The sequence below is a fragment of the Mustela lutreola genome, chromosome 9 (genome assembly GCF_030435805.1).
Source record: "Mustela lutreola isolate mMusLut2 chromosome 9, mMusLut2.pri, whole genome shotgun sequence".
Lineage (NCBI taxonomy): Eukaryota > Metazoa > Chordata > Mammalia > Carnivora > Mustelidae > Mustela > Mustela lutreola.
In genome coordinates, this window is record NC_081298.1 from 19,453,592 (window position 1) to 19,477,769 (window position 24,178).

Genomic DNA, 24,178 nt, shown 5'->3' on the forward strand with positions numbered 1-24,178 from the left:
CTTATATTTTTCTTAGAGAAGTTCCTGATAATTATGAACTCGTGTTACGATTTTCAAGATATTCCAAACATTTTCCGGTGTGCATTTCATGACATCCCCTTACGCCTTCTCGCCCGTTCACACACACTCACACCCATACACACACAAATAATCCATGCGAGGTGTTTACCAGATTATCCACGTTACAGCTGAACTGAATGAATAATCTTGAAATAAATTTTCTATTTTGCAGCTAAGATATGGCAAAACCACGATTTAAGTTCATGTTGCCTCACTATTTTTTTTTTCTCCTGTTAACACACCATGGCATAACAATATGGAAAGATTCTTGAACCTTTGCTACTTGCCTATGTTTCCTATCCTGTTCTCCGAACATTTCTTTCTAGTACATAATGAGTAGTAAAACCACTACAACAACAACAACAAAAAATGGCCAATATTCTTCTCATTCTTGACAAGAAAATACAGGAGAACAAAGGATCCTGTTCTGGGCCACTTCCTTCTGTGCCACAGGGAACTTGCTCTAACAGTTAGAGCATTTGCTATCTCAATATATCTTTCACAGCACCACCTCCTCGGCCTCTAAATAGAGTCAGGGCTTTCCCATTCCAAGAGGAATATCATCCCTTAACTTCTACACTTTAGGGATTAGTTAGGATAGACAACCTGCAAACAACTCCAGAATCTCAGGGATTTTATACAGTAATAGTTTATTTCTTGCTTATATCAGGGTATAGGGTAGCTAATGTTGAGGGTTGCTGTGTCATGCAGTCATTGCAGTTAGGGTCATTTTATCTCGCAGTTCTGCTCTGAGTCCTTGTGTTGCTCTTTGTGTGCCACAGTTAAGGGGAAAGAGGAATTGGAGGCTCTCCAGTGGAGGGTTTTATGGCCCAAGATTGCAAGTGATGTACATCACTTATGCTGATATTAGATTGGTCAGAAATAATTATTTTGTCCCACTTATGCAATAAGGTTGAATGAGGTAGTCAAGTAGAGTGCCAAGGGGTAGAGGAGACCCCAGGTATTATGATAAACCGTCAGTCTCAGTCATGACTCATCTCTTTCTATTTGTTTCCTGCTTTCATTTTTTTTTTTTTTTACTTTTTAAAACAATTTTTATTAACATATAATGTATTATTTGCCCCAGGGGTACAGGTCTGTGAATCATCAGATTTACACATTTCACAGCACTCACCATAGCTCATGCCCTCCCCAATGTCCATCACCCAGCTACCCTATCCCTACTCCCCCACCCCACAGCAACCTTCAGTTGTTTTGTGAGATTAAGGGTATCTTATGGTTTGTTTCCCTCCTGATCCCATCCTGTTCCAGTTTTTCCTTCCCTACTCCCCACAACTCCCTGCCCTGCCTCTCAAATTCCTCATATCAGGGAGATCATATGATAATTGTCTTTCTCTGCTTGACTTATTTTGCTCCCCTGCTATCATTTTTGAAGGAAAGATAAAAGTTACTAACCTCTGAATTGTGTGTTACATTTAACACAGCATTGACCCACCTTAGCTGTCATTCTCCCTAACATTTTAGTCTTGATTTAGCCCCCCTGCCCTGACTCACTGCTCTCAAAGCACTGAAGACCAACTCCAACTATGTCAAAATCTAGTCCCTAGAACAGAGCCTGACACAGATTAAATACATACTTAATTTTCATTGCAGGGATAAATAAAATACATAACTTTGGTGGTGTTCAACTTCTTTCTTTGCACAAAAAGCAATCACTCTTCTTTGATGTGTCAGATCTTGTTCTAGATACTGGGCAGTCACTGGCTGAGCCCTTCATAAGCAAATGCTGAGAAAGAGTTTGATGTACAGTACTCCATTAGGGATTAACACTTTCAGAAGGGAGAGGCAAGAAGTAAGATTAGCAGATGAAGAAATTAACTTGTTTTGGAGGTCTGACAAAGACGTAGGCTACCACATGGGAAACTCTGGAGTGTATATGGCTCATGAGAGTTATTCCAGGCATTGGTTATGGGCTGCCATGGGAAGGTTATACCCTTGGGCAAGGTGGATCTCTGCAGCTGAGCAAACCTTGTAGGAGTTGACAGCTGAGATAAGTTCTTCTGTGAAGAGTGATCTGAGTGGCACAGCTCTCTGTCCACAAATGGGACTATAAAGTTAAATGTAATACGGCTTTTGCTCCAAAATCTAGTAAGAGACATGATTATACACATCGCACATTTCAAAATAACATAGTTACTGTGACAATAAAAATTTGCAGAAGGTGCTTTGGGTATTCTGGAGGGGCGTTTTGACATACTTGGGTAATAAAGTTGTTGCAGTTCCCTAGATGAGATTTATAGGTGAGTTTTTCTAGAACATACAGCCCCTGTTCTGACATTTGAAACATGCATGGAAGTCAACAGGAAAAGACATGGATGGAGGGTTTTCCAGACAGTGACTGCAGCGTGAAAAACAGTATGGAGATTATTTTCTTCTCTTACTTTTTTGGCTGCTCCTTTCCTTACTGATAGAGTAGTTTATTTTCCCTCTTGCTTCCTAAATATTAGATCTACTTAATCATTTTACTTATGTTCTCTTTTGCATGAGTTCTATCCTTTTTCCTAATGTCCTCACTAACTGCCAACTCTAGCACCACTACCTCTAACATAGCCTTTCTCAAATGGGATCATTTGATGACTTGAATGACTCTTCTCAATTCCCTCAAGGATGTTACATAGCTAATATCATTTTCCATGTACAGGAAGAAAGTCAATTCACTACAGACAATGGATACCTTAGGACAGACGGGGTTAATCTTTTTAGAAACCAGTTGAGAAGGGCTGTTCTAAACTGAAGACCCCAAATTTGTATCTCTATCCTCAGTCTCCTAACTGGTCTTTACTGTTATTGAGCTGATTTCTAGCTGCTCCTAGAAAATCTACAGTATCACAGATTTCGCATGTCCTAAACTGCCCCCTCATGCTGTGCTCACACTTGTGCCTAATTTTGATCTTTCTCTTTGAGTCAGTGGTACCACCATCTGTCTAGCCATCAGAATCCTCAATATCCTTTGATAGCCAATATACCCAGGGGACTGTCAGGTCCCCTAACACGTCCTTCCATTTTCTCATTCCACTCCAAAATCCAGGCTTTATAACTATGTAAATGTTATTTCCTTTTATTCAAACACATAACAGTTCCGTCAAACACACACACACACACACACACACATACACACACACACACACACATACACACACACACAAACACACACACTTCCACAGAGTTGTTCTGCTCCCAAATCTTCCAATTCCAGTCTCCCCTTGCTAGAACCACAAATACTGGCTTGCTAAAGGGAAGTCCCTAACATGTCATTCCCCTGATCAAAAAGCTTCAGAGCTTCCTAGATTCTTTCACACAACAGTTTTCTCCTCAAAAGCTAGAGGCAAGGGACGCCTGGGTGGCTCAGTGTGCTAAAGCCTCTGCCTTCGGCTCAGGTCATGATCTCAGGGTCCTGGGATCAAGCCCCACATCGGGGTTTCTGCTTGGCAGGGAGCCTGCTTCCTCCTCTCTCTCTGCCTGCTTCTCTGCTACTTGTGATCTCTGTCTGTCAAATAAATAAATAAAATCTTAAAAAAAAAAAAAAAAGCCAGAGGCAAGACAGGAGCTGCCACCTTGTCACCATAGCAATATTCTAGAAAGCCCCCAAATAAGAAGGGTGATTCAGTACCATATGAACAGTAAGTGCTGTCCTCAGTTACTCACCACTCTCATTCACATGAGAAATGAATCTAAACTAGAAACCATTTATGTTTTGTGATTATCCTTGCACCTAGAGACTTAATAGGAGTCCAACAAGTGTCCTATAAATAACCAACCATACGTGACTAAATGAGTAAACAAATACATAACATTAGGCACATACAATTCCTCTTCTATATATTCAGAGTTCTCTACCACACTACTGTAACTTCCCCCTTTCTGTCTCACCCCCATGATACCTGATTTACCCTCTGCAATCCAGCCAAAGAGCACGGCCAGTAATGCTCGGTAATGCTCCTGTTCCAAGCATTTGTCGATAATTTCCCTTCCCCTCTTCAAGTCCTGGTTTTGCACTTTTTACTTGTCAAAATACAACCCATCCTATCATGTCATATTTTTCTTGATGCTTTTTTTCCCCCACTGATTTATCACCAGGATGTTAATTCTCCATTCCTAGAAATAGTACAGCACAAAATTGTGTGCCCTTATCATATTCTCTCTGGTAATATGATTGTCACTACACAGGTAATGAGGCCCCATCTGCATATCTACCATGAGAATTCCAGCGTGAGATCTCAGCTGAGGTGGTCTGAGTTTCTCCCTGAGCCTTCTAGAAAAGATGCTGCTACAGTGGCTGCCATTGCTGCTGCTGGTGCTGGTGATGATGATGATGGGAAAGAGTTCAGGTCCCTAGTTTCAATTATCCTTCAAGTCTGCCGGGTCTGTGCCTTACCTATAGTTTGGGTTTTCATTTGTTTCTTATTACATGATGAAGCCCTACATTTAAAGCACATTCTACCTTTTGCCTGAGCTAATGCGAACTGGGTTTCTGTCCTGTGTACAAGAAATATTCTACCTAATACACGGACTGGCACAATGTAGCTCCTCAGTTTGGCTTTTGAAGAAGATTTGAACTAATCCTCCACCACTCCTGCTCCCTGCCTCTCTCCCTTCTTACCTCTCTCCCTTCTACCCTTCCCCTCCTATTCTCCGTCTCTCTCCCTATTCTCCGTCTCTCTCTCTCTCCCCACCCACGCCACCCTTCTTCCCTCCCTCTCTTCCTTCCTCGATTCTTGCTTTTAACATTTCTTGACTCTTCCCTGCAAGACTGAGCTTTTGAGAAACACCCCCCATGCTTAGATCCTAGAACCATTCTATCACAAGCTCCCTCTTAAGAGAGTGGTGGAACCCAGAGGAAGTATGGCTCAGGAAAAGAGCATTAGCTGACACAGATCTGGATTTGAATTCTAATTCTGTTGCCTGCTATCTGTATGACCCCCTCAAACTTACTCCCACCCTTTAAGTTCCAGTTTATTTGCTTATAGACGGTTCATATGGCTATGAGCATTCTACCCCCACCATGGTCATAGGGTGCCAGGGGGACTCCGGTGAGGCATGAAGGACACCTAGGGTGCCATGTTTAAGGGGGTACTTGCCCTTCAAGCCCTCACAGTGAGCACCTTCTTGCATTTTGCCCCTGGGAGCCTTCCTAAGCCTCATCTGAGTCCAGGACTTGAGAGCTGGTACATTGTTAGATGTAAAAGGGTCAGAGCAGGAACTTGTCCACAGTAAGTGTTCCGTAACTACTCGGTATTGGTGTTATATTGTAATTACAATAACTACCATTCTTCTTTTATTTAAAGGATTACCACAATCACCACTCTTACTATTTCACCAGCAGCAGCACCACTCATACCAGGAACACACTGATGCTCATTTGACTTTACAATAAAATTAATTAGACTTATTTTGCATTGAGGTTCTTTCCCATGCTTCTTACCTTTTGAGAAGAATGGCAGCCAAACATGCAGGCAGGCTTGGTGGAGCTTTAGAGAGGAAAGCACAGTTCCAGCCAAAAGCCAAACCGGGAAAAGTTTAATTAGTGTCCTAGCAGCTCGAAACTGCTTGGTGCCAGCTGGCTTTGGGAAAGCTATTCCCTGGAAAGGGAGGAAATCGGAAGACTGATCACTCCCAAGAGACAGAGTAAGGTGATGGTTAGGTGCTCAGGTTTCAGTACACCAGGATTCAAGACACGGCTTCTCCACTTCCTGACTGTGTGACCCTGGGAAAGTCATCCTTTCTCTGAGTCGTTTGTTCATCTGGAATAATAGACTCCTCTTCAGTTGACTGTGTGACAATGACGTGGGACAATGCTTGTGAATAACGTAGCATAACCATCATGGACTGAGTGTCCATGTAAGGGAGGAATTTTGTCTTTCCCATTCTTGATGCTATTGTTATTGGTGTGGTACTGTGATGCAGCCACTCCTTGTCCTTGTAATTCCAACCCCAGTGTAAGATCACCCTCTCTAGACTTGTGGGAACTGGAAAACCATGACACCCAAACCACCTGCTTTGAATGGGACAGTGTTCCCTGCAAGGCAAGGCTGTGGATCGGGGGACCTCACGGTGATCTTCCACAATGCTTGACAAAGGTGAGATGGATTTTATAATCCAAGTTCTTCCATCAAGGGAGAGCCTGGTTGCTCTGATATTTCTTCTTCTAAGCTTGCCCCACCCACGTTCTTCTCTCTCTGTTTTCTGCCTATCTATGGGCTCTGTCTAGCGAAGTAACTGACATCTTAATGATAACTCTCTGTAGCCTCCTTGCACCCTCTGATTCAGGATGAGGATGCCTCCTGTAAGCTTGCCATGATGGCCACGTGTCTACTATGTCCCTGGAGGAAGATGCCTTAAGTCTGAGTGATAGCTAGGATGTGCATATGTTTTCAGATTCAAACCGGGTGGAAGAGGAGAATGCTCGATGGGACCGGACAGAACTGGATGGGGTGCTGAGTGGTGCTGTCTCCAGCAAACAAGGACATATGGTCCCCCTGGCTGTTACATATTACCCCTTCCAAGGCCACTTTGGGGAATACTCATTCCAGTGTTTGCAATGGGTCTCTAATTGGGCTTCTGTCTTGAAAGATGTCTCCTTTCTTAAAAGAAGCCGGTGTCATCAGAGACGCAGCCATAGACCTGCACCTAATGGAAGATATCAAAAGTGGTTTCCAGAATACAATCCAAGCTTTCAGCCTGGAATACAGTCTTGCTCTCTGAGAGCCATGGGGGTGGTTGGTCTAGAGCAAAAGTGGTGAAACACCAGGCCTCTTGGCTGGAATTCCATGTACACGAGGGTGTTCCTTCCCTCCCACATTGTTAGGGAGCCCACACAGAGGAACATCTGGCCAGATGCAATCTACAAAACATGCTGAGAAACATATTAGCTCCCTCAGGCCAGTGGAACCCCACCTAGTAAATGAACAGGAAAGGGCCCCCCAGTGAATTCTGGAAGCTGAGCTCTGCCTCCCACGGGACTTGTCTTTCTGCAAAGAATGAAGTGGAAGCCAACGATTCACACTGAAGTCTGACAAAACCTGGAAGGCTGTCTTAGGAGTCAGGGGCATGAACAGAAGGGATCGGTCAGGACCTGGAGCCACAGTCTGCCAGTTTGTCTCAACAAGAAGAAGGGAGGCAAAACCTCGGTTTGTCAACAGCAAAGCATCCATGAAAAGCTAGCCTAAATCCAGCAACTTCTGTGTCTCCAAGTTCTGTGCTACGTGCTTGGGATGCAATACTACGTCTGATTTGCCCAACGACCATAAGATCTGTACCCATTTTGTGGACCTGGAATGTGAGGCTGGGAGGACACAAAACTTTCTCAAGGGCATGCAGCTAGGGCGCGTGGAGCCAGGAAGAGAATCCAAGTCAGCCTGCTTTTCAAGTATTTGCTTGTTGCCATGCTGGGAATCAAGCAGATTTTCCGCCTGCAGACACAGCTTAGCTTCCCACCACAACCTGGGATCCTCGAGATGAGGGAGGGAACATGGACATGTCACAGTCTCTCATCTCAGAATCACTACCTCCCAGGGCATGGACAATGTGTGTTTGCTTTCTTGGGTGACTGCACTGGTAGACAGGCCCTCCTGACTTCTCGGGTGAAAGGTGAGCATCTGTATGCAACCAGAGCTCTCTCCTTGCTGTTGTGCGGGTGTGAAAGCAGGAAAAGGGGAGGACAAGGGAGGGGTTGCACATAATTAATTGAATGACTTAACAGGTTCCAAACTTCTGATTCCAATTAACCTCTGGACTTAGTTCTCTCTCGATCTGATGACTCTCAGCAGGATGGACCCTAGCCCCACAACTGGTGAGAAGTGTGTTTCTAGCAGCTTCTCCAGGATCCTGATGAGGGAAGGACTGATTGGATTCATAACCAGGGCTGTCATGTAGGAAAACAGGCCAGTGATCACAGGGAAAGGGCTCAGACTCAGGGAAGCTGGTGCAGGCCAGCACCTCGATGGCTTCTGAGCACAGAACATTGGAGGACAAACAGATGACTCAGACCAGCAAGCCCGAGACCTGAATCAGCAGCACATGCAAATAACAACCTGTCCATTTGGACCCTTCTCTCCCACTTAGCTGCTGCACTGTCAACATCCTACTTTCCATATCACTTATTACCTCTCATTTACTGAGACTGATGGGAAGTGAATGTTTCTCGGAGCAACTCCACTGGACCTTCTCTCCCCAAGCTTCTCCAGAACTGCAAGGTGGATCCAGCCACAGGATGTGGCCTCAAGGATGGCCTGATGCAAACCCTTACCACTCCTCTTCCCACCTTGAAAATGAGACTTACCTTCTTTAGGCTCCAAGACTCCATTTCCTTATCTATCTAATAGGAGTACTAACTGCACCTGCCTCCGAAGGGACAAAATTAAATAATACATGTAAGAGGACCCAGCATATGGCTGGTGCATCATTAACCTTCCAAACAATTTTGTTGTTGTTATTATTACTATTACTAAGAGTGTAGTTGAGGGGCGCCTGGGTGGCTCAGTGGGTTAAGTCTCTGCCTTCGGCTCAGGTTATGATCCCAGGGTCCTGGGATCAAGCCCCGCATCTGGCTCTCTGCTCAGCAGGGAGCCTGCTTCCCTTCCTCTCTCTCTGCCTACCTCTCTGCCTACTTGTGATCTCTGACTGTCAAATAAATAAATAAAATCTTAAAAAAAAGAAAAGAGTGTAGTTGCAAGTGTATTAGTTTGTTAGAGCTGCTGTAACAAAGTGCCGCAAAATTGGTTGCTTCTGGAGGCTGGAACTCCTAAATCAAGTTTTCCTCAGGCTTGCTTCCTTCTGAGGGCCTCAAGGAGGAATCCGTTCCAGGCCTCTACCACCCCCAGCTTCCAGTGCTTTCTTGGTGATCCTTGGCTGTCCTCTGTCTGTAGGTGGCATCACCCAGTCTCTGCCTCCTCCACCCTCTCATGACCTTTTCCGGCACATGTGCTGTGTCCCCATTTCTTCTTCTTAGAAGGACATCAGGGTTCTGAAGGATCCAGGGTTCATCCTACTCCAACATGTCCTCATCTTCACTAATTATATCTTTCATGATCCTATTTCCAAATAACATCACATTCTGAAGCCCTGGGGGTTAGGACATCAACACAGAATCTAAGGAACAAGGATGGGTGAAGAGGGAAAAAGCCAGGAGTAGAGGTGAGAAAAACACATGCAGCTAGACCCAATGGTAAGTGCCGAGGCCATTTGTCCAACAGAAGGTACTCAAAATGAGGTTGCAACGTCAAGGCAGATTCAGATTACTGTAGCGATTCAAGGCATTCCAGCGGAGTAGGCTGGGTCTGGAAGAAACACTGTGACCAGTGGGGACTTCTCCCATTCTAGAAGGATAGATGTGAGTTTTGCCCCAGCTAGTAAATAGAAATAGGTCAAAAATGCTCTGGCTCCAGGAAAAAAGAAGGGAGCTCTGAAGCACTCTTTGCCCAGCCGGCCAACCCAGAAGACAAGGAAGGGAAACACTCATTTCATTGCTTCACACAGTTGGTACAATATCTGAGATCTTGCAACTTTGCAATGGACACACATTAAAGGATGCTCTCAATCTGGAAGCTAAATATGTCATTTCAGAATTGTAATTATTTCTTGTGTTTGGCTATTCCCCTTCTTGAGGTTTTGTGTGCACACACACTCACAGCCATGGGGCTATCTCAAAGAGTTTTCCAGAATCTTTACTTAATTTACTCTTCCCAATAACCTTTTTATTAGGTTCTATTATTGTTACCCTTTTATAGATTTGGAGACTGAGCTGCAGAGATGTTAAGAAACTGTCTTTACATAACACAACTATTAAGAAGAAGAAAGAAGAGGAGGAGGAAACGGAGGAGAACTGAGAAGAGATATTTCATCACAGGTAAGACTCTGAACTCTTGGTCCACTAAGAATGTCTAAGCCAGGGGTGAGCACACACTGGCCTATGGGTCAAATCTGGTGCACTGTTTGTGTAGGTAAAGATTTATTGCAACACAGCAATGTACATTCATGTGTTATCTCGGGCTGCTTTCAAAATGATGTCAGAGTTGAGTGTTTACAACAGAGACCATATGGCCCACTGAGCCAAAAATGTTTATTATCATGCCCTTTACCAAAAATGGGGACTGAACTGGACATAAATCAGCTCATACTGTCTGCCTTTCAGACCCATTCTGTGTGGGTACACTGTGAGCTCTATTTGAGCATGGAAACTGGATTTGCCCGGAACCATCCATATTTTTAATCGTCATAGTCCTTGAAATTAAAATGTCCCATTAATGGGGCACCTAGCTGGCTCAGTGGTTGAGTGTCTGCCTTCAGCTTGGGTAATGATTCTAGGGTCCTGGGATCGAGTTCTGCTTCAGGCTCCCTGCTCAGTGCAGAACCTACTTCTCCCTCTCCAGCTCCCCCTGCTCATGTTCTTTCTCTCTCTGTGTCAAATAAATAAATAAAATCTTTAAATAAATAAATAATAAAATAAAAATAAAATACCCTGTTGAGTATGAGGTAGAAAGATGCCGACCAGTCTGTGGACATCACTGTCTCTAGCCTGCCCCTTTAGTCCAGTGAACTAACCATAGGGATCCAGCCATACTGTCGTTAAAAATCACTGTTCCCATGACTGACAACTTTGGCACCTCTTCCACAGTCAATGACTCCCATCTAAATGTCCTTCTCTAAAGATTGCATAAATTATCACCTATATGCAAATATGATTACAACTTAATTACTAGGGCTGATTGGTGATTAATTTTTTGATTATGATCAATCACTTCTCATGAATCGTATTTAAACATTCAGGGCAATCGGCAGGATGCTAATAATGCAGTTTTCCTTCACACTCTGTAATGACTCCCAACCCAGTCGGAATAAGCTCTTTGCTGAAATCTTCGTTTTAGAAAAAAATTATCTGAAAGCAGTTCCTAGCGGGGGGAAAGTCAATAAAACTATGAAAAGCACTTAATATTACTCATAACTAAAGAAATGCAGTATAAAGGGAGTAATGATTTTAACCCATCAAGGTTTAACATTGATATTTAAACATTGATAATTTAGACATTGATAATAATGCCCAAGTATGGAAGCAGATTTCAAGGAGTAGACCTTCTACACATCGATGAAATAGTTTCATAGAGAACTTGCCAAATTGATCCAAATTCAATATACAATTACTCTTTGACCTAACTGTACCACATCTGGGAATTTCTCCTAGAGAATTCTTATAAAATTTATAATCATCTATCTATCTGTCTGTCTATGTACCTATCTATGCATCCATCCATCCTTCTATAACACATAAGCGTAACACAAGTCTTTCTGTTTTTAACTCTGCTTATGATACTGAAGAAACTTGGGTGCAGATGTGGTTGTGGATTTGTTCAGTGAAGTATGATGTACACATGTGACAGAATCTTGGCAGTTTAAATAATGTATCATTTAAATATATACAGAAAAAGCTGTTTAAGGTCTGCTAAGTGAAAGAAGTTAGCTACAGAATGGTATGTAGAGTCAAACTTTATTTTGCATCAGAATCACCTAAAGGCTTTGCTGAAACGCAGATTGCTGGATGCACTTTGGAATTTCTGATTCAATAGGTCTGGGTCAAAAACTGAAATTTTGCATTTCCAACAAGTTCCCAGGTAATGCTGCTGATGCTGCTGGGACCACACTTCGAAACATATTGATCAGTGAATGGCACATTGTATGTCTACTAATGTATGAATGGATACATTCTGGGAGAAATAATATTATCGATTTGGAGGCATAGGACTGGGGAATGAAGAGAGTCTAAATTTTACTTTATAATATTTATACTACGTGAATGTGTACTACTAACATTTATAGTATAAACATATTAGAAATATGTATTATTTAAAAAAAATAACCTGTTGCTCACTTCATTCTTTCTCACCTCCCTTTTCATGCTAAATACATGTTTCCATAAAGAACTTATAATTCCACATATTTTCTTCTTGTCTGAGAGTAAAGAATACATTGTTGATATGGACTGTATTCGTTATCTATTGCTGTGTTAACAAATTACTCCAAACTTAGTTTGCACTTAGCAACAAAGATTTACTATCACATACAGTTTCTGAGGTTTAGAAGTCTGGAAGCAACTTAGCTGTCTGATTCTGGTTCCCCTAAGGTTTCAGAGATGCAGTCAGCTGGGATTACTGTCTTCTCAGGCTTTGAAGTAGGGCTGGAGAACCCAGTTTCAAGTTTACTTCTGTGGCTGTTCAACAGGCAGGCTACTTATTGTCACTCCTTGCTGGGTAAGCTTAGCAATTTTTAATTATGACCTGAGCTCCCAAACACCTTCAAAGTGGTCCTATGATGGCTTGTCGCTAAGATCAAAGTATTTCTTGTTAATACAAGTCCATTATTTCATTGCAACTCAATCAATTATCATTCCAATAGGTAAGAAGAGAATGAAAGACTAAGGGATGGAAAAGAGGAGGAAAAAGAAGGAAGGAAAGGAAAAGAAGAAATAAGGAAAAGAAGGAGTAAGGAACGAGAGCAAGGAATACAAAGGGAAATAGGGCCCCAGCATTTCAGGCCAGGACTCTTACCACATTTCAGATAGTACCATAAGCAGGTAATTACGTTAATGTTTAACTTGGGATTAGAAGGCATCTGTTGACTTTTCATATTCATTAAGCCCTTGTGAAGTGCTAGGCCTTGCCTGGGCAGCTCACGATGCAGAGCTCTAAAAGTCAGGGGCTGTGCCCCAAAAAACTCACAGGGAAGACTGACCTACAGACGAAAAAGAAAAACAAACAAAAAACAGCGAGTGCTTATTTAGTACTATTGTATTCTGCTGTGTATTATTCTGGCATGATTTCATTTAATTCTTACAAGAACTCTGGAAAGGAGTACTTTTATGCCCATTTTATAGAGAAGAAAATGGAGTCACACTTAGTTTAGGACCCAGGAATGTGTGCCCTCCGAGCCTGAGCAATTCATCCCATTAGCCTGAACCTCAGGCACTTGCCATACAGCTTTGAGATAAGTCCTTAAGAAAGTCTTTTGAGGTAAGTCCCTACTCTGATAGAATTAAGGAGAAATACGGGAACACAGACGAGACTGGTTCCAAACTAAAAGCATCAAAGAAGGACCTGGGACATTGTGTCTTTAAGGATGGGTCTTTAAGGGTGACTTGAGGCTCACCATGGAGAAAAGAAGGTCATGGATGTCTTGGCCAGCAGAAAAAAATATTGCAGAGAGAACCATTGAAAGTCGGCTCTATAGACACGGAATTCTTGTTGGTGCCTACTATACAGAGGAAATCAAGGGGCGGTAGCCTGGAGAAGAGTTCTGGGGCAAGGCATGAAGGACTTTGTGTACCAAGTAAATGATTTGTACTGAGTGTCATAAGAGATGGAAACCAGTAAGTTCTTTAAACAGAGTGAGTTGTTAAAATTGATCTCTTAGAAGGCGTCCTCTGAACCAGAGTTGGGGAGCGATCACAGGAAGGGAAATTACTGGCAAGGGGGGACAAGCTGAGGGCAATGTTGGTCCTGAAAGTAGAAGTGATGAGAGGGATTTATCATTCGTAAAAATAATAACAGCAATGACAACAGAGAATATTTCCCGAGTGTTTGCTAGAGAGCACACCCTGTGCTAAGTCAAAGCTGCTCTGTGTGACGTGGTGTTTTATCCTGGGAACAAGAAAGGCACCAGTTTTACCAGAATTTTGCAGGATGAGGAAACTGAGACATAGAGGTTCATTCACTTGCTTGTCCACAGACCACTCACCAAAGCCACAAATCCACAGAAGACCCTTAGATCCAGAGGCTATATCTTAACCACTATGTCACAGAGATATATTATTCTGTTTTGCTTTAAACAAAGATGTCCTAGGAGGAAAGGGGTAGGGGTGGGATTCTTTGTTGGAACGGCCCACAGTCTTAAGAACCAAGGAGGTGTCTAGTTCCATCACATGGTTTCAGAGTAACAGACGATGATCCTCTTCAGAAGTGACAGTCAGTATGGTCTGTTTTTAGGAGAGAGTCATCTTTCCTTCCCTCCCACACCCACAGTGAAGATGCATTTGCTCTGAACCGTTAGCCCTTTCTGGCTGGGTTGCCCTGGTGACCAATGGCATTTGCAAGGCAGCTGGCTAAGGTCACGGGTCAGGCTCTCGCTATAGAAAACACACCCCAGGTCTTTGTCTCCTCAATAACCAGGCTGGTCTCGCCAACTGAGAGAGCTAATTGGCCCCGTCCCTTTGAAATGGACCCAGCATAGCTGGAAGTTAATAAAATGCATCTAGGAAAGCACTGAATCATATCAAAATCACTGGGGAAGACTTGAGGACCTGGAGATTCCTGAGTCCCAGCCCAGACCTCCTGCATCAGGATCTCTTTAAAGGTATCATGTGGATCTACATTTTGTTTCTTAAGTTTCCCAAGTTATTCATATGCACAGCTAGGTGTGGGCACCACTGAAAATAGCCTCCTCTCTCATGTCACCCCGAGGATCATCAGGTGGAATGGAGACTCCAGGTGCTGAGCTGGGAAAAAAAAAGTGGAAGGAGAACTGGTGTACCCCATGTCTCAAGCTTGTCACTCTGGAGTGCTTAGGACTGGTGGAACAGATGGCAATAATAGGGGCTGGGCACAGGCATGAAGAGGTGACTTAATATCCCTGCTTTGGTAGGAAGGAAGGAGCTACTGCTTCTGGATTCCCCCACGACCCCAAAAGTAAGCAGTGAGAGTATAGTCATGTTTACAACCGTAGAAGAGACAAGTAAGTTATCGGGTTTGAGTGTCATCCTCAACTGTGGGTTACTCGACTTCCCGAGCTGCAAGGGATCATCTATGGGGGAAACTGGCAACAGAGACTGGCATTGACATTTGGTCTTTGCCCTACATTCCTTTCTTGGGCAGCAAAGGGGAAACCCAGATCTCAGGACCTCTGTCTCCTTGGAGACCTTAACATCTGGATTCCCTTAACATCTTTGGATACTCGAAGTCCTATTCCTGTGACTGTCACTTCCTGAGCTTGGCTCTGTATAGGGCCGGGGAGGTTGGTCCCATTTCAGCAACTCTTTCACTTAAGTCTATCAAGAGGCATTCAAGGCTTTTCTTTGTGTGTTGCTGGTACCTTCTTCCATAAGCATTGGACTAGGAACCTAACCCTTGCTCCCAAGGTGTATTGCTTCCCTGGATCTGGGCAGAGTATGGTGGCTGTGACCAGCCAAATGTATCAGAGGCCCAGACTCCAAGAAGCCAGCAGCTTTTGCTTCCTGTCTTCAGAAATGCTCGCTCCTAGATCCCCAGAACAGTCATGTAAGGAGTGTGATACCTTGCTGGAGAGACCACTGGAGAGTCCCTGAGAAAAGGTGGAGAGGGAGAGGAGCCCAGACAGCCCAGACAGCCTGCTGAGAGTATCTGTCTTCCACCAAATGTGCAAGCAAAGTCCCCTTGGGTCATCAGACCAAGTGCACCACCTCGAGATGCCAGGCAGTGCCTTGAGGAGCAGAAGAGCCCCCATGCAGCCTTGCTTGAATTCCTGAGCCCTGACGAAATCAGGAGGTTTTCTTCCAAACCACTAAGTTTAGGGATACTTTGCTAGATAGCAACAGACAGTTGGACTAGAATCCCAGAGTCTGCGTGAAGCCCTCCAGAAATGGAGGATGGTTAATATTCCACGGGACAGCTTCCTCAAGAGCTGTAGCGTTGGCCATGCTCCACCAGACATTGAAAGTCAACACCTTCTGGGAGCGAAGGGCCTATCAACTCTCATTTTATCAAAATAATAGTCTGTACACACAAGAGACTACATGGGTCAGCCTATTCCGAAGACTTCCCCTTCAGCACATGCTTGCCTTCTCCTTGCTCCCCTTGCAGGGGATGGGCCTTTAAGAAGAAGCTGGCAAACACTCCACTTAGCAGAGCTGTCCCTATTTCAAAGGTCTTTGTGGGGGGCCAAAATAAAGTCCCTGGGACTCCCAGAGGAGGGACGACTTTGAAAAATATAATGTAGTGACCTCTCTTACAGTGACTCAGCTGACCTGATCCTGCCCTGGGAGTGGGCTGGGCCTGGAGAAGAAGATGAACCCCTGAACCCCACAGCTACAGATAGAGGTTACCCATCAGTACCCTTACTAAACAGAGCTTCCCGCACCAGTAGTCCCAGGGAGAGAATGCTAGCGATTCTTCAGCAAACACACATTCTCTCTCGCTGTCTCTGTCTCACTCAGTGTTCTGAACCCTTCTTGTTACATGAAAGCAGGAGCACCTCGATCCCCTAAAACCTCAGTCCCTGAGACAAGGACAACACCCCCCCCCCCAACCCCTCTGTCCAAGGAAAACCAGATCTGTACACGCAAAGAGGAAGTGCCAAGGCAAGGGCCCTGCTAAGATTACGGGCTGTTAATAAGGAAAGACAGAGCTAGGAGGTTTGATGTACAACTCGACAAGCAGAGGTTAAGGGGAGAGCCAGGGCAGGCTCATTTGCAAACTTGGTCCTGTTTCATTAAGTGAGAGCAGAGACAGCCTGTCTCAGTCCAGCAGAGAAGGACCTCATTATCCACGTAGGGAGCAAGAGATAAGAATCTTTTAATAATTGTTGGGAATTTTTTTATTATGATGTGGAATGCCAATTTAGGCCTCTCCTCACAGACTGGATACAAACAGCCTCCTTGGGAGTGAAAGCTGCTCCCCACCCCGCCACCCGCCGGCTGTGGTCATTAAGGACAAAGAGGAGAGAGACGGATGTTTGCTCGAAGAAAGGCCGCTGCTCAGGGGGCTCCTGTGGCTGCCAGAGACCAGCAGCTTCTGCACTGGTTGTCCTGGCTCCAGAACCTTCCCAGAGTCCTCAGAGGTTTGTCACCCTGGGCCCTACCACCCAACCTTCAGTTGGCCCCGAACCTCCTCAAAATATCCCAAGTATCTGTGAAGGGTTGTGTTATTTTTCTGTTCATTTAGAAACTAAACAAAATAAAACAACAAAAACTTCAGGAACAAGGATTTACACAGAACTTTGTATCATTATTGGAGCGAAAACAAATATTTCCTGTACTAAGCAGCAGTTAAGCATAGAAGTGAAATGAAAGCCGGACAATGTGATTTTGTTTTACCTAGACACCGTTGCCTACCACAGGTTGGGCTCTTTGTTTGAAGGGAAGCTGAGGAAGGAGTTCAGTATTACAGACACCCTAGAACTAATCGGATGCATTGCCCTTGGTGTACTCTAGGGATGAAAGAGAATTGAAGAGGGAATGACTTTTTTTTTTTTCTCTTGATGTGATTTTACCTCATGATTTGTGGAACAATCCAGATTTATGACACTCCCATTGGGGACTTCCTGTCAGAAGGCTGTTCAGGCCCCACTGGAGACCGCTCGTCCTGAGGCAGCATTTGCTCAAGCAGCGGCTGCGGTGTGCCCTCAAAGGCAGAGGAGAAGGGAGATCAAGGCCTCATGAGGCCTGCAAGGCATTGATCCTCTGGCCCTGAGCTGTGCTGGGGGCTCCCCTTTGATTCCCCCACAGCCGGGCTTTTAACCATGTGCCCCCTAGGATTCCCACAAGTGGGTCCTTAATTCTTTCCACCAACTTCTGTACACCCCGCCGCACCCCGCCCTCGCTCCGCGGCTCCCTTCCATTCTCTCCCCATCTTTCCCTACATCATGCCCCGCGGGGTAGATGATGAATGACAGTGATGGTGGGTTTTAAGTCCGAGGTGTCAGGAGCAATGAAGCGTCTTGGAGTCAGACAGGCCTGGCCGTTTCCATCTTCACAGGCGAGGGCACCGTGCCCGGGGCTGGAGGCTCCAGGAGCTGTCTGAGCGTTCGCTCAACGCCTGCTCCTTGGCCGGGTTTCCGAGAGGCCCGAGGAAGTAAGGGGTGTTGCTCACTCCCTGGTGGGGTCTGTGCTGACAGCTCTCAGGCTTCGGTGGGTCCCTGGTGCACAGGCCAACAGCAGCTCCCAGGCAGATGTAGCCAAGCTAGCTGCCTGTGCACCTTGCTCGCCTTCTCACTATAGCCCTTCTGACATGCCCCAGAGCAGGAATTGTAGTACTATTAATGATAATTAACTAACAATAGCAACAAAAGGGGAACTGGGAGGCGGGGGAGGGTGGTGTGGAGAGCAGGAGGCCCCTGGCTTTGAGTAATGGACACCTTTGCCACTTCCTAGCCTTTGGAGGAGTTCCCTAATGCGTCCGAGCCCCAGTCTGCATGTAGAGATGGGATAATCATGGGATCTGTCTGTGTGAGAGGGAAAGAGACAAAGAAGCAAAGTTTGGCTGTGACCTACGTGTGCAGGGGAGGAGGGAGCTCTGCGGCAGTTCTGGTGACCCGTGCGGGATGTGAGCTGAATCTTCCACCATCTCTGAGTTAACCTAGTCCGTGGGAGTCACTGTACCTCCCAAGGAGGCTGGGAGAACTGAGGTGGTAGCTGTGACATTGCCCCTGGAGGGGACAGGAAACAAGTCCCGCTCACACCAAAGAAAGAAGATGGAAGGGATGCAGGTGCAGGATCAAAGTGCTCAGGCCTGGTTTTCACAGCCCCCTGCTGTTGGTCTCCTCGCTTTGTATTCCTGACCTTGACTTCTCTCTAGCACAGACTTGCTCTAACCTGGCTTGCCTCCACCTGTACACAAACCAGGTGGCCACACTTTCAAAACTAAGTGGCTGTGTCTGCAGTCTGGAATGTGCCTCTTTCTCCTTTCTACCAACCGGCGTTGTATGCTTCCTGAAGTCACCTCCTCCAGGAGACTTCCCTGACTGCCTCTGAACCATACAGAGCCATACAAAGAGAAGAGATCAATATTTTTATGTGAAGCACCTTCCATCTCTCACTAAGGTTAAATAAAAGGTGGCTCTGGGGCACCTGGCTGGCTCAGTCAGAAAAACACATAACTCTTGATCTTGGGGTCATGAGTTCGAGCCACACACTGGGTGTAGAGATAACTTAAATAAAACTTAAAAAAAAAAGAAAGAAAGAAAAGAAAGAGGTGGCTTTGGCATTGGGGCTGCTGAGCTGGTCTCCTGTTCGTGGCAGGCCTGAAGCAGAAGCCCTGCCCACAGTAGGCTGCCTTCAGAGGCAGCATCCATATTCTATTTTGCTGGTAACTTGGAGCCAAAGAAATTTTCCACGGTGTGTTCTCAATGTCCATAAGCACCAGGGATAAAAACAGAAAGTTGTTGTACAGTGATACAGTTCGTATAGAAATCAAGGTGAAGAGAAAAGAAAAACAATTTTTTGGCCCACTTGGCACACAGGCACTGTGGTATTCAACAGTAAAATTTGAGACAATGTTGTTGCCATACCTATCTTGGGCACCCTCATGGAGGCATGTGTTTTTAATTCTGTGGTTTGCCAGGGCAGTCTTCTGACAACCTGTGCCTGGAATTTTCTTTTCCACCACCCTCAAATGCTTGGCTTCTTTGCTTTCTTCAGGCTTCTACTTAAATGACACCTCCTCCAGGAAGCCTCCCCTGACCACACCATCCAAAGCAAAACAACCCTCATTATTTTCTCTCCCTGCCTCCTAAGCAATTTGATAATACTTACCGCAATGTAAAACTACTTTATGTTTATAATTATTTATGTAGTTACTTTTTGGCCCTACCCATATAATCTGAGCTTCATGGTTTTAAGAGACTTCTTCTTGTTTGCCACCATAGCTCATCATCTAAAACAAAGTCTGGTATATTAAGTGGTAATGAGTGTTTGTTGAATGAATATAGGAGGGTCCATAGGAGTGCTGAGTAGGTTACAGAATAGGACTTTGGACTCGAAGAGCCTCCTGAGTAAAGATAGTGTGTAGACTGGCCAGGGATCATTGGTGACATCATCCCCTTTGCTCCCTGTGCTCCCTCGGCCCTCATGCACTGCGATCAACCACAAATAACTGCCCTCACATCAAGGCCAGGAAGACAAGAGGGTGCTATCATGTTTACCAATTAGTTAAGTTGCCTTTTGTGTCTCTGTTCTGGGGCAAAAGGGCTGGACTTGGATGTCGAGGTTGACAAGTATGATTTGGAATTCTCAGTGAAGGATGGGGCCAAGTCACGGAAGTCCTGCTTGTTTTGCTTTTACATTAAGTGCTTTGAACTGTTGACATCCCGGGGAAATAAGTCTGTACAGCCTGCCGGAGGCAGACACCTTGCAGACGGGGCTACGACCGCATCTCTTACCTAATCCTGCAATTCCCTGTAAGTCCAGCCTCGGAGCTGGTCATATATGAGGAACCCCGCTTCACAGCTCCCACCTGCAGGGAAATTTCTCCTTTCTACCGCCCTGTTCCCACCATGGCTAAGAGCTCGTGCATTGAGATGGAGCCGGCTTTAAACTCAGCCTTCTGTACCACAAGCTACGGTCAGACATAGGACAATCCTGTTAACCTCTCTGGGTACGCCCCAGTTTGGTTGGCATCTGCAAAATAGGGATAAAGATGCCTCCTTCATGGGATTTATGTCACGAGTAAAAAGTGAACCACTGAGAAAATCTTGGCTAATATTATTGCAAAGTGTTTTGGGACTTTCTCCACTGTAGTTGTGAGTCACTCGGTCATCATACCCTCCACCCATTTGACTGGCCTCAATCTACTTACAATCGCTTCTCCACCTTTTGGCTAAGATCAAGTCTAAATCTACTTACGGGATGCCCTGTACCCAGCGACACCCAGTGCACAACGACGGGAAACAGCCCCTGCCCTCCGACAGTTCAGGCCTCAGGGCAAGAGAAGGCCTTGTGCACAGATAATGGGAAAACAATTTGGGAAATCTGAAATCGTGGTAAGAAAATGTCTGGGGTGCCCGGAGGAATGAGTGATCTCATTTCCTGGGCTAATCATGGAAAAATTCACAGGGAAAGCTGCTCTTGAGGTGGATGTTGGGTCAAAGAATGACAGGAGAGAGGGCATATGTGAAGGCCTGGGAGTGTATGAGGACACGGCATCCCCCAGGGAGCTGAGCACTCGGGCTGACCCGGACAGCTCCCACAGGTGGCATCGTAGCAGCTGCAAGAGGAGTCCCACAGGCTCTGTCGTACTTTCTTCTGAGGCCCTGGGAGCGCCAGAGATGTCAGGGGGTGAGGGTGGGCACTTGCTCAGGTCTGGAGTGGAAAGGGGCAAGAATGATAGCAGATGGAACATTCGAGAGGCTGGTGCCTTCACCCACTCTGGGGACAGTAAAGGCTCATCTGGATCAGGGCACCGGGGGTGGAGAGAGAAAGGCTGGGGGAATATTTGGAAGGCAGATGGAAAGACTTGGGAAAACTGGTTGCACAGCAGACATCTGCATGATGAAGACTTCTTTAAAAAAAAAAAAAAAAAAAGATGTATTTTATGTATGTGAGAGAGGGAGGGAGCAAGAGAGACAGAGAGTGAGCACACGTGGAGGAGGGGCAGAGGGAGAGGGAGAAGCAGGCTCCCCAGTGAGCAGGGAGCCCGACGCAGGGCTTGATTCTGGGACTCCAGGACCATGGCCTGAGCCGAATACAGACGCCTAACAGACTGAGCCACCCGGGCGCCCTGATGAGGCTTCCTGCAGCAACAACCAAATTTAGTGGCATTCGTCAGAATGGCCCCATGTTCATAGCCTCTCATCTGGGTGTCAGTCCCCGCAGGAAAGGTGGGAGCTGAGGTAAGCCCATCCTACTACAGCGAGCCTCGGAATGTAGGACTAGCTTGGAACCTGAAGGTCCTCTGGGTACCCCAGATATTTTCCTGCCTTGATTTCAGATTTCCCTAACTGCTTGCCAATTGTCTGTGCACACAGTGTTCTCTTGCCCTGGTGCCTTAACTGTTTGAGGTCAGGGGCTCTTTTATGCTGCCATGCACTGGGCACTGGGCATCATTGGCTGCAGTGTCCTGCCAAGAAGATTTAGGCCAATTGAATGAGCGGAGGGCATAACAATGAGTGAGTCACAAGTTCAGTGGATTGTTCAGGATCATTCAGTGGGTGGTTCAGGGGCAGGAGGCCTTCCTTTATCTTTACTTCCTTCGGGATGTTTGGCATTTCCTCCCCTACTGGACCAGAGAGTCAGGTCCAACTTCCAGTCCCTGCTCCCTGCCCACTAGCACCACCACTTCAGGCAGGTTTTCCACCCTCTAAACATGTTCATGTCCTTATTTGTGAGATAGGAAGACCAGTGGAACATCAACTCAACCAGCTGATGGAAGGTTGGAGTTCCATGAAGACATTTCACGGGGCCCATGATCATCTCGCCACTGTTCTATCCAGCAAGAACCTGCTGGACACCCTCTCGGGACTGGGGCCAGCCACTCCATCAGCCCTGAGAACACAGCAAGGAGGAACAAGCCGCCAGCTTGCATGGAACTTGCTTTCTAGGCGGGAAGGGTGGTCATCGACAACAGAGAACCCAGGACGAGTCAGATGATACATGTTCGGAAGCAAAGATAGAATAGGCACCAGAGCACCAGAGCAGAGCTGGGGGTGCTGTTTTAGCTGAGGCAGCCAGAGGAGGACTTTCTGAGGAGACATTGGAGCAGGTAGGGGTGAAGTGAGAGAGCAAGCTTTGCAAAGTTTTGCAGGAAGAACTTTCCATGCGAAGCAAACTGAGGCACAAAGGTCCTGAGGCTTTTGATGTAAGGAGCTGCTGGATGACTCAAAGGAGTGGGAGCAGGGTGAGCAAGGAAGAGGGGTTGGAGCAGAGCAGGCGGCCTCAGCAGCCATGGGAAAGGGCTTGGTGTTTATTCTGAAGGAGGTGGAAAGTCATGGAAGGAGTCTCCACCGTGGGGTTTCCAATCTCAGAGGGTAACTGTGGCCTCTGTGGGCAGCTGAAACTCGAGGTGGGGGTACCTCCTGGGAGCTCCTTGCAGTTATCCAGGGGGAAGGTGTTGGGGATGGGGGTGCCCCGTCCTCATGCAGCTGTTGCCGGTACATTGTCTGGCCCACGTTCAGACCGTGAAAACGTTAGTCATCCTTCTCTCATTCTTTATTAATTGTCCCTCATTTGCCTCTCCCTCCTATTTTGCCCCCACAATATATGCAGGCCCCCAGCCCCCGTGTTCCCAGTCCTTGAATCTGAGAGCACCCAGTTGCCCTCCTCCCCTGGAGCCAGAGCTGCTGGATCATCAGGGGGTCAGTCCAGCCTTAGGCAATTTCCTTGGTCCCATTGGGTTGGTGCTGATGACTGAGGGCACACCTTGCATAAGCGTCTTGGAGGGCTTGGCTCCAAACACAGAGCTACCTGGTCTGCTTATCTGCTGAGCATCTTTCTGCATAGCCACCTGCTACTGGACTCGTCAGAGGGTCGACAGGCTGACCTCCAGGTGGCCTGGAGTTGCAGGGAAGGTTCTTTCCAGTGGACTTCATTCCTGAAACTACTAGGATCTGAAGACTCATGAGCCCGACCTCAAAGGAGTTGCCACAGCTCAAAGAACAACCAAAGGGCAAAGTGGGATTGGGTGTAACCCAGAGACAGTATCCTCCGGGAAGATGGTGGGCGGGCTGTGGACTGTTCCTTTAGTCTGAGCTGCCAGTGTCCTTGGGACAGTTTCATGCGCCAGTATTTGCAATCCAGACTGTGTACAGAGGGAGTCCGAACTCCGGAGAAAATCATGAAAATGCTGCTGCCCCATCACCCAAGAAATGCAGGGGCTGCCGACACTGCTCCTAGAGAAGAGAGACTGTAGCTTGTCTGTGTGTCTCTGCCTCCTTGCCTCACTTGGGAACTCAGTGCAGCTCAGCCCCAAAGCAAACAGTTACCACATGACTTGGCAGTGGCCTTGGGTCTATGTCTCTGTTGATAACTCTTAAGTCTTGCAGCTGTGTGTGGTGTCCCCCTGAGGAGGCCCTCACTTGGTGCCTGTGCTCAGAATCTATGGCTTTCCAGAACAAGATCAGCCCAGTCTCAGTAAGGCACTGCCAAGGCACCTTATTTGGGGTGTGCCCTGGGATTTCTTAGTACCAGCTTGGCCTGCTCTTGTTTTCTAGACTATCTGTCCCTTCTGAGATGTCCCGTGGGCCTACCCTTTATCTTACTCCCTAGGTCCCCAGCTTCTTCAGGTTTTCCCCTTTCTGTCTCTGGATTCCAACCAACATACAGACCCTGACACTACCTCAGTTCTGGTTTTGACGTCTTAACAGAACTACAAGGACCAGTACTCAGATACTAGACATTTGGCATCATTAACAGAAATTGCAGAGCCCAGGA

General features: G+C 46.1%; 1 long non-coding RNA gene across 3 annotated transcripts in view; it reads left to right on the plus strand.

The window, feature by feature from the left end:
* The window catches only part of LOC131808005 (uncharacterized), a 79,610-nt gene that overhangs the window by 17,696 nt on the left and 37,736 nt on the right, over window positions 1-24,178 (plus strand). For all 3 annotated transcript variants that reach the window (XR_009344646.1, XR_009344644.1, XR_009344645.1), the window contains exon 3: window positions 9,807-9,925. This is a non-coding gene — a long non-coding RNA (uncharacterized LOC131808005). The remainder of the gene's footprint in view (window positions 1-9,806; window positions 9,926-24,178) is intronic.